This window comes from Hippocampus comes, unplaced genomic scaffold (assembly GCF_001891065.2).
Source record: "Hippocampus comes isolate QL1 unplaced genomic scaffold, H_comes_QL1_v1.1 scaffold34, whole genome shotgun sequence".
Classification (NCBI taxonomy): domain Eukaryota; kingdom Metazoa; phylum Chordata; class Actinopteri; order Syngnathiformes; family Syngnathidae; genus Hippocampus; species Hippocampus comes.
The window spans coordinates 168,759-180,195 of NW_017805008.1; the positions used below are offsets into that span (position 1 = coordinate 168,759).

General features: G+C 41.3%; 1 long non-coding RNA gene across 1 annotated transcript; it reads left to right on the forward strand.

The window, feature by feature from the left end:
- Positions 1 to 760: 760 nt before the first annotated feature.
- LOC109510012 (uncharacterized) lies at positions 761 to 7,747 on the forward strand. Its single transcript, XR_002167037.1, has 3 exons — positions 761 to 824; positions 3,830 to 3,834; positions 7,737 to 7,747. It is a non-coding gene; the product is annotated as an uncharacterized LOC109510012 (long non-coding RNA).
- The last annotated feature ends 3,690 nt before the right edge of the window (positions 7,748 to 11,437 follow it).

The following is an 11,437-nucleotide window of genomic DNA, read 5'->3' on the forward strand; positions in this document are numbered from 1 at the left end:
GGATTTCGTGAAAAAGCTTGATGTCGCCGGTAAAGCTCTGTGTACAGTGTGTGACGATGTCATTCTATACGGATCGAGAGGATGGAAAGCGTTACAGAGTCACGCAACCTCGGTGAAACACCGAAAACAGACATTTGTACTTAAAAGTAACGACTCGATCTCAAGCGTTTTTTGACAGCCTGGAGCATGTGTAAAAACAAGGAGTTGGCTAAAAAGAGAGTGGAAAAAGACGGAGAGGACCAATAAGCTTTTAGCGCTTGCTAAAAAGCTTAAAATGAAGAGAAAATCAAGTATTCTACCTCATGAAACTGTATATTGTTGCATATACTGTAAATAGACTTTATATAATAAAATACATTCAAAACCCATATATAGTAAACAGTGTGGGACTTCACTATCACTGTTTGAGGTAAGAATCAACAGCGTTTTATCACATTTACACAACACTTTACAAATACAAGTCATGAACAAATCTGAAACATGGCAGGGAATGTGTTTCCTTTTTTAGTTTTGATTTTGAGCAGCAAATTTGAAGTTACATATTGGTGCTCACCAGGAATGCATAAGCAAATTTGCAGAAATTTTCACTTGAAAGAATAGTGAAAAATCTTGGGATTTTTTTCCGTTAAAGTTTCAAATAGTGTGTAAATTGAATCCACTTCATCTTCAGCATGTTAAGTGCCACTTTAGTTAGTGGCCCCGCCCCCGTCCCGGCCAAGCCCCTTTCCGCTTTTTTCATCACTGGCCACTCTCATGTCTGATGACGTACACAGTGCAAACTTTCATAAAGCACTACTCATATAATAATAGCCTATTATGTGACAGTAAACCTGGTGAAGAAAAGAGGAAAATAGTGCGCGAAACTATAGAATTTAAGAAAGATTTGATCGCGAAATATGAGTCAGGTGTGCATGTGCCTGTGTTGGCTAAGGAGTTTGGGATGCCGAAATCCACCATCAGCAGCATCCTAAAAACGAAAGACCATCTGCCCGATGACAGCTGGGATAGGCGCACGCCCCACGACAGAAAGAGAGAGAGAGAGAGATGTTCCTTCAATTTTTATGTTACAATGTTAATGTTAAAACTGGTGAAAATAAAACATATTACAGTTTGTTTGTACAGTATTTTACATATTACCTGCTCTCTTATTACATGTGTACAGTTTATGGTGTAAAATTGTAAAAAAAAAAAAAAGTGGGTCAAAAAAAGTTGTATTCTTGACTTGGAACGGATTAAATTTTTTTTACATTGATTCCAATGGGAAACATGGTTTCGGTTTTCGAACAATTCGGTTTTCGAACAGTCTTCTGGAACGGATTATGTACGAAAACCGAGGTTTGACTCTACGTTGGAATGTGATGTTTGTATTTTGCATGTATTTGCAGAGATGGGCATTCAGTCCCTGGGACAGAATGGTCTGTCCAGACAGATGCCCATTTTTGGGATGGAAGACGGAGGATGGCAAGTTTTATAAAAAGAACCGACTAAGCAAGGACGGAAGTGGGTTTTCATCCGTCCCTTTAATCGTCCCCAACCGGATTGAGTATGTGGTGTGGGGAGGCAAAATAACAAGGCCAGAGTGTAGCCAAACACTGTGTTTTCTTAACAAGCTATTAACAGCACAACACAAGTTCGTATGACTCACATAGTCACCATTACAGAACTCCTCTCCTTTCTTTTTCATCCCAACAGTATTTTGATAGAAACACTGCCACCTAGTGTACAGTCAGAGCACATGAAGTGCCTACGGAAACCCATTTCACTAACAATTAATCCAGCCGGTGAAGAAAGATGGCTGTGTTTTATGTCTCTTGGTGCCCGCCCACAAAGATGCTTGTGGCCTCCCATTTGAGGCACGGCTTTCTAAAAGTAAAGTATTTATTATTTTATCATACTAGCTATTTTTGTGTTGTGAAATACAAATGTTGAGTTGCTTATCACTAAAACATTAAAATTATGAAAAAATAATAATGTCATTTTTGTTTGATTGGTCCAGTTTTATCTGCAACAGCCAATCACGGCGTGACTAAAAATACGGTTCGGTACGCAGGCATATACGTCAACTTTTGCATGTGAGAGTCCTGCACATTTTTCAGTGTGGCATTGTGTAATGTGGCAAGACATTTTATGGACAATGTGTTTCTCTCGTGAAGTGACATAAGCTTTGTAGTGAGCGCCTCTAAAATCCCGAATACTTGAGCAATTGTTCTAATATTTTCAGAGGTTGACTTGAGCATAAGTAAAGATGTCAACATAAATTTTGGTGACCATCGATTGGGGTTTTGGCACATTAGGCAACGTTTAGATTCCTGCATAATGGGTTTAAACTGTGTATGACAGGTGAGGAAGAACATATTACATTAGCGTCAGCAAATAAATAAGCATTGGATCATTTATTCGCCAGAAACTCTTCGGAATATTAAACTGAATATAAATATTTATTTTCCTTTTTTCTTGTCAATTCTGGAGCAGAAAATTGGTGAATCGGGTCGAAGCCATAGGTCATCCCATACGCCATATTGTATGTGGCTTTAATATGAGCCATATAGTCGGCAATAATCGCAAAACTTAGTCAGGATAGCATCATACAAGCCTAATCAATAATTCTGTATTATTCCATTGAGCTTTTACTTGATGATACATCTCCAAGAAGGAAGCATCTTTTCAATTTGCTTCACTTTGCCACATCCAGTACGACTGCGACGTTGAGTACTCAAGAAGGCGTCTTTGTATTTATAATTTAAATGCTGTCTATGATAATGCTTGCCGTTGTCTCAAAAGGTGCCATTCAAGATGGGATCGGCGGTGCTACGCGAATATATATGACACAAATAAGTGTCGTCAGTTGGGTGTTGATCCCCCCATGTATTTCATGTGCTCCCCTTATGGCTGAGTTCGGGTCTGCCTCTGCCGTTAGCCTTTTGAATCAAAATAAGAAAGTCAGGATTGATGGCTACGATGAGCACATTTTGCAGTGCACAACTTTTCCAGTGGCTTATCAGCGTGATTGACGTGTAATGTCTTTCAGTGGCGCCTTGATTTACTTGGTTTTGTGCTGTCCGCAGCCAGCATTTCTTTCCTCGTCCGTCTCCCACTGTAGCCACAGTGATGCCAAGTGCTAGATATGCGTTGTCATATTTCCTTGTTTTAGCTTTCGGTTGACTTTCTTTTTGTCTCATTATCTTTTTATCTCTCCGCCTTTCTTTTCATCCCTGTAAAAAAAAAGAAATCATGTCTCCTGAGGCTTTGTTTCCTGTACTTTATTTCACCTGCTCGGTGCAAACAAAACAAAAAAAAAAAAACCTTACATGATAGAGCGAATACTCTGCAACTCTGCACACTCTCTGACAATGAGGGCACCACTGCCAACTGCTGCAGTGGATGTGCAATTACATTTTATTTTCTTTTCTTCGGCAAAAAAAAAATGCATGCTCCCCAGAGTCAGCTCCCGTGCTCGTGCGCAGTAACGGGTTGATCGCGGGAGGTTGGTTGACTGAAAAGTCGATCTGCGGTCCAAATAGTTTGGGCACCCCTGGTGTAGGGGATGGCCCTGTCAAAAGGCATGCAACATTGCAGTAACTTCAAAGTGAAAAAAATGTCATTTTCAGCGACTGTGATAGTGATCGATCTGACATAGAGGGGGAGAGAGCCTATGTGCCAGCATGGATGTTGAATGCATATGCTGAAGTTGTCAACACTGATGATGACAGGTACAACCTCCCCGTCCCACCAACCGTCAGCACTACCTGACCACCTTTTGATCATGGTTAATGCGTGGCCTCGACAAGTCATGCCAAACAGCCCCATAAAGTGATCAAAATTAAAAAAGGTGAGGTGCACATTATCATTCCTGATGGCCCTACACTCCCAAGTGCCCCTCCTCCAACGCCTTCCACTGTTGAAGAGCCAAGGTCTTCCAGCCACGACAATGTCCAAACAAAAGAACCTCAAAAGGTCCGATAGCCGACTGTAGGCTCAGGCGACAGAGCCTCCTGAAGACCTTTAGTCTCCATAGAGCTATTTTGAGGAATCTCTAACATCCTCCAGCCACCGCAGGGACAAGACAAAAGAACCTCAAAGGTCCACCAGCAGACTGCACCCCAAAAAAACCCACCAAAGACCATGAGTTGCCAGAATAGCCCATTTGAAGAATCTCTAAGGTCCTCGAGCAGCCAGAGGGTTGAGTGCATGCATCATGTGCAGCCATACAGGGGATGCCCTACCCTCCTCCCAAAAACTTGGTTCGGCCAAGGGCCAAATGTTGTTTTTAGTCTTCCAGAGCAAGCTGAGGTTCCTCACGGTTGTCACCATGGCAGCCTCTTGATTTCTCTTTCACGCCTTGATGACATGACGAAGAGAGGAAATGGGAGCTGTGGCCATATGACAGAAAACCAACTCTTTGATATTCCCATCAAACCAAAATATTGTGTCTATAGCAACAAACAAGGGGGTGGGGGGTGGGGTCAATATATCGAAAAAGTGGTCAAGTGATGGAATAAAGAGCGACATGCGTTTGACAAAGTCCAGCCACCACAAACATTGATCTGCTTACTTTCACAAAGGATAGTGAACACAGTCTCTGAGACAGAGGTTTGGCATGAGGCAAGAGCTGACCAACGCTCTCACTGCACAATAAATGCAAAGAATAGATTCCTGAGATGTCATTTTTGTGATAAACGCACCAACTATGCACCGTGAAAAGTGCAATGCATCTCTTCACATTTTTTCAAAAAATACCACAGTAAGTAGAACATGAGTTAATGCAAATGGCTGAAAGGGCCAATAAAAAAGGAATGTTGAAAATCAGCAAAATGAGGAGGAGAAATACAGGGTTTTTGAAGAGAGGTTTAAATTGAGTCAACAAGTTCTGTTCAGTAGACGAACTGAAAGATACTGCACATCTTCAGAGGTATGTTTTTGTCATCCATTATATGATACAGTCCATATCATGAAAAGGTTTTGACAATCTGGGGACATCACTGCATCTGCATGTACAGTAAGCAGCAAGGCCGAATGCCAACATTGAATGCCCGTGACCTTTGACTCAAATCCCTTGTCAAAGTGCAAGCCAAGAAAGTCCGAAATGCATTTGAATAGAAAAGCATACCTTTGTGTGACAAATATTTTAATTTGATTCAAATGTGATTAATTGCAATCCCTCTTGATGTGCAGATGTTGAGTTCCTGTCGCCGCTGATGAAAAATGTCCTATAAATAAAGTCCCGACTGATTGCTCGCCTGATTGATGACACCATGTCCTAATTAAAGTTGTTGTCTTGATAGATTACTGTTTATCGTCATTAAGGTATTTATGAAATATACCTGCACACTCTTAATGTCATGATGGCAAACTGAAAAAAAAAAACATGCCTTGTGTTGCATTCCCAGTGGGATTCTTTCTTTCTTTCCCTCACCGCCTGCTTTATTGGAAGCATGCTTACTGCTGCTTGTTTGCCTTTTATGAGGAGCACTGTAGTGTTGTTTAGCTTGCACTAAAATATCAGCTGGACAGATTTAGGGATATTACACAGAAAAGCAGCACACTAGAAGTCATCTGTCGGAAATGGGACAGTGGGGATAGTAGCTCATAAGGAGCATTCCCAGTAGTCATGTTGTGTTGTGATTTTTTTTTTTTTAATATCTTTTTTTGATGATGTTGTGTTGAAAGTCAAACCCTTGCAAAGCATGCTGTAGCGCCTTTTTCCTCACCCTTCCTCAATAAAATTGATAGATGTGGAGGTCATTTATCATGGTGGTGACTGGCTAATGCTATCAGCATGCTGGCAGCAGCTTTTAATCATCCGCTTCTGGATGAAGAAAGTGCTATATTATCCAATCTCAATCCATATCCTGCCGAGCATGAAATGTTATTAAAAAGTTGCAAAGCGCCTCGATTGGGGGGTGACTTTTTTCCAACTCGAGGGGCGCATTTGATTTGACTCTTTTGTGGCAAATATGTGGAATATTGTATCCTCCCAGCGCAAACTCCAATAAGCTCCCGAATCAATGGTGCCACTGAGCTCATATATCATATTGTATCATATCATTGGCCTCGCAAAGCTTTGAAGCTCACAATGTGTTAACATTGTAACTCACTGAGTAGAATCTCTGGTGAACTCCTCGTGTAATTGTTGCATCATTGCAACTATTTTCATAAGGGTCCGCAGTTATCGTGGCAGACACTGTGGTTCATTCCATTAACCCGAAGACGGAAGGCTTGCATCCCTGTCTTTTACATTGCGTAATGTATGTAAAAGCAGGAGGTGCAGGAAATTACTACAAATCAATATATATAATATACCTTTCAGTTAACTCACTTTCAATTAATTTGGATACTTTGCAAAGCCAAATTCAAATACCCTTTTCGTTATATATCTTTGCTGCATCGTTCAGCACTTGTATTTTACAGGGAAATAATTTTATTCACATATCAAGGAAAGCTATTAGAACAGCCTTGGAATTGAAAATATACCTTGACATTGATTTCAAGATTTTAACTCAAGTAAATATCTGTAACAAGCTTTGTCAAAAAAAAAAGTTTAAAAATGTGATTTAATTTAAGAAATGTTACTATTAATCAGTTAAAAATTGTAATTGCATGATAACACGAATAAAAACACATACACACACACACACACACACACACACACACACACACGCTGTGTATGGGTGATCCATCTCTCAATAAAAAAAAATGTTCTTGATACATCGTATTGCATTCTTCACAGCAGTATCGATGCATAAACATAATTTATTTATGGCTCATATAGCAGCTTGCTGACCTGAGGTAATTAAAATCTCATGTTTCTTTCATTGTTGATTTAAAAATAAATAAATCAATAAAAAAGGGGGGGCATGGCAAATTGAAGCTGTGTTTTGGTTTGTTCATTTTTACCTGCACAAAGGCGTATTTGACCATGGTTTCAAATAAAGCCAAATAAATATTGAACCCATTAACTGCTCCTCATATAGAGGAATAAACATACAATGACCAGAGTCTGTATTTGTCGAAACTAAAATGGAAGAAGGTTCCCTGCCCGAGTACCAGACTTTTCTTATTCTAGTGACCTTGAAAAAGAACACTGCAACACTTTACGTGCTATGTGAGGCGAAGCCAATCTTAGGTGGCACTCGACAATATTCTCTCACATAGCGGACATGGCCACGCGTCCATAAATCATTCCCACGACAGCTGCTTGAACTCGGAAAAAGCAATGAACTTAACTATGACTCACTCTCACCTATTTTTAGTCCACCTAAAATCAGTCCAAAGTTTGGCCATTTGCTGCATAGACTTGGGTTTTTTTTGGGTTTTTTTTTTTTTTAAGCCATGCCATTTTTGAACAACTAAATTAAATTCGGCCCACAAAAAGAAATTACACTTGTGCTCACCTGCATTGTTTTGGGGCTGAATGAGGATACAAGCTGCTTTCTTTTCTCAAGCAGGGACAGATTTAATCAATCAATCAAACTTTATTTTTATAGCACTTGTCATACATAAAAATGTGACTCACAGTGCTGTGCAGTTAAAACAACAACAACAAAAAAAGAGGATCCTCCCACTCTGCCGCGTCATACGCTGATACATAAACCATATGAGGAAAAGAGCACCCACAAGGGGAGCTCATCCACGCTAACAAGAATGTCAGCCACAACACTTCCCAGCATGGAGCCCCCCACACCCCATGAGGATACACTGAAACTTAAAAAAAATTGAATTGAAATAATTAAAATTAGTATTGAAATGTGTTTATTCAAAAGCCAAGCTAAAAAGTTGCGTTTTAAAGCCTCCTCCGAAAAACATGGCATCCATGGCCACTGGCCACCCCAAAAATAATTTTGTCACATGTAAAGTGCTTTACGTTGGATTACAGTTAGCATTTTTTGTGTCATTTTCAGCTTGAGGCCCTCTGTAAAAAATAAAAAATAAAAGAAAATAAAAAGTTTGGACATCGCTGATCCAAGTGACTCCAAGAGCCTGTTTTGCACAATGATTAAAAATTATCCATCCATCCATTTTCTAATCCGCTTACCCTCATGAGGGTCGCGGGCATGCTGGAGGCTATCCCAGCTGTCTTCAGGCAATAGGCGAGGTACAATTAAAACTTAATCGAAGTGTTATTCTCATTGTCTTGAGGTGATTATCAGTAATTTGTTTTCCAGAGCCCCCAAAACACTCGCTTTATTTATTTCCAGCTTCATCCATCTCAAAATGTGTATGTTGTGCTTTTCAGGAAACGCCAACGATTCCTGAACTCTCGCAGACGTTTGATGCCCCTCACGGGGGAAACATCGGCACCGCCGATCTGCCGTGCCCGGTTTCATTCTGCAAATTCCTGATAGAAAATGTGAGCCTGTTGGGAAATTATTATCACGGGCGTATCATTTTTCATACTGTGATTGGTTATTTTCCCGGGGAAATAGGGAGCGCAGAACACGCACACGCACGCACGCACGCACGCACACACACACACATACACACACACACTGTGTGAAGTAGCAGGTGTAATCGAGGAAATCAGTACACTGCTTACTATTCATAGTACCACTGTTCAACAGGACTTTCTGTGTAATCACCTACTTATCACTTTTTTAGGTGTTTCTTAGGGTGTGTGACTGAAAGATTCTTCACACATGCTTTCCTGTAAAACAGAGGTACCCATATCCGGTCCTTGAAGGCCCCTATCCAGCGAGTATCATTATCAGGCTTCTGCAAATCTTGCTGATGAGCTGATCATTGGAATCGGGCATGGTGGAGGAGAGAAACATGTAAAACAGGCTGGATAGGACATCTCGAGGAACGGACTCGGGCACCCCTGCTGTAAAGCATGGCGGGTTCCTATAGCAAGCTTCTCTTGTATTCATTTTCCTTAAAGACAAAAAAATACAAATATTGCTGGCATGGTTCTGTTTGTTTGTCTCTTATTAGGCGGGATCGGCGGGCGTCTCCTACAGGGCCCCACCCGTTCATCATCATCATCATTCTCACCTGCTTTTGAAATGACTGCCAAGCCGACAGCTTGGTGTCGGATAATTCAGCCTTGCTCACGCCTGTCATACCAATCGTTTGTATTTTCTAGACGTCTATGTTCTTGCCTTGTAATACTCTAGCCACGTTTTGTATTTTTGATATTGTAGTTCCTTTTTTTGTATTGTACTAAACTTTTTGAGGGGATTTTCCTTGTCCTTTTGACTAGTAATTTACCTTTATTTATTTAGTTTTTTGTCCGTGCCTTTTGCAAGCATTTTCAGTTTTGTCCTGGTTCTTTGTTACCAGTGTCATTTGTTGTACTTTGTCGGTCTTGCATTTTCTTTTATAAACATCAGTTAGATTTCATTCTTGTCTACGTTTGTCAGATCAGATTCTGTTCCAGATATCCGCAACTGTGACAATTGCAAGTCAAATAAAAATATTTCATTTTCGATTTTTGTATGAGCAGGATTTAAGTAGTATATAGGTAATGGTGAGTAAAGTAGTTTCATTCATCTGTGTTGCCTGTTTTAGTGATGCAATATCCGCTCTGGAGCAATGATACGCTCCCCCATAAACTCACGTTAAAAGTTTGACATGTGCAGTAGGCTCCTCTGCAGTACATCTATCCATCTATTCTGTGAATGGTCACTCCACATACAAGATTATTAGCATCAACTTTAGGGTGAGCAACCATCCCGCGTAGCACGTACACGTACAGCGTTTGAAGCTCAATCCATGTCTCCAAATCAATGCTTGCTCTAATACCAAACTTGGTCACGATATCGCCTCGAGCCTAAGGCAACCAAATTAATATCATTTGACAGTTCGGCATGGCTCTGTCGCCGCACCCACCCCTCAGTTGAACAGCTGCCTGCTTTGAAAGTTTGCCATCAACAACTTTTCATTTTCATTGTCATGACACCTCAAGCATGTGCAACGAAAGATAGACAAGTCAGATACGCTGGCACATGAGTGCGCTATGAAGTCGAAAATGGAGAAAGAAGCTAACGTTAGTGAGCATCGACTACGAGGAGATGTGTGTCTAGGAAAGATTGGGAAAGTCAGTTTTTGTGTACAGCAGCAGTCAAGGGGGATCTTGAGGGCTTTTTGTGACCTTTGCAAAACGTCATTTTCAATCGGACACGGAGGGGAGTGTGATGTCAAATGGCAAGGCCTTGTTGAGTAGTGAATCCCCAGGCTCATTTTTCAACTCTTCAATTTAACTTAGTTTCCTTACTGGCCTATTTATGAGCATACATCAGCATATGTTTAGGGGAACTGGGCATTGTTAATCCATCCATCCATCCATTTTCTGATCCGCTTTATCCTCACAAGGGTCACGAGGGGTGCTGGAGCCCATCCCAGCTGTCTTCGGGCAGTAGGCAGGGGACACCCTGAACCGGTTGCCAGCCAATTGCAGGGCACACAGAGACAAACAACCATCCGTGCACTCACACTCCCACCTAGAGTCAATTTGGAGTGTTCAGCCTGCTATGCATGTTTTTGGAATATGGGAGGAAACCAGAGTACCCGGAGAAAACCCACGCAGGCACGGGGAGAACATGCAAAACTGGAATCGAACCCGGTACCTCTGCACTGTGAGGTCGATGTGCAAACCACTGGTTCACCGGGCTGCCGGCATTGTTAATATACCGTGTAAATATGTACGCGCTATAAATGGGTAAACCGCTATCAGTGAGTGCCCGTGGAGTGGAGACTCCACGTTTCCACAATGCTGAGCAGTGTGCCACATTGTCCCCCTGAAACATACCCCTCGTCCCCTCCTGGGTTTGTTAGCAGCTGGCCTCACGAATCAACTTCCGGGTGTAACATTTCGTCAAATAACGAATATTCACACACAAACAGAAAAGGGGACTGACCAATAGTATTGATTTTTCAAAAATATACATCTACCAGTGTATACTTTGTAAATGAAATTGACACCAATAGAGTTGTGTGGCTCACGGCTAGAGGGGAGACCAGCCCTTGTTGCTAAGAAGCCATGCAAAAAATTAGCTTGTGACATTTTTAGAGGGAAGTCTGAATTTCATCTTGTGTGAAAGTAAGAGCCACTTGGCAAAAGTTGTTAGACCAAGGGTCTCCAAACTCAGTCCTCAAGGGCCAATGTTTTGCCTGTTTTCCATCTTTCCCTGCTGAAACACACCTGATTCAAAGGATGAGCTCATCAGCAAACTCTGAAGGACGAAGATATCATTGCTGATCATTTGAATCCGATGTGTTGCAGGTTACTTCCATCATTCCACATTTGATGCAAACGAAGTAAAAATACTTGAGTAACTCATATAGTACATCGTGTTTCAGAAGCAGAAACATTTTCAATTTCCCACTTGTCTTGCCATCCGGGGCCATGTCCACTTAAAACATGCTTCGCCCCAATTTATCTGCTCTTCTTCACTGTTTCCTTCAGTCCTATTACTTTCCTCTGGTCGTGGTCCTCGCCTCC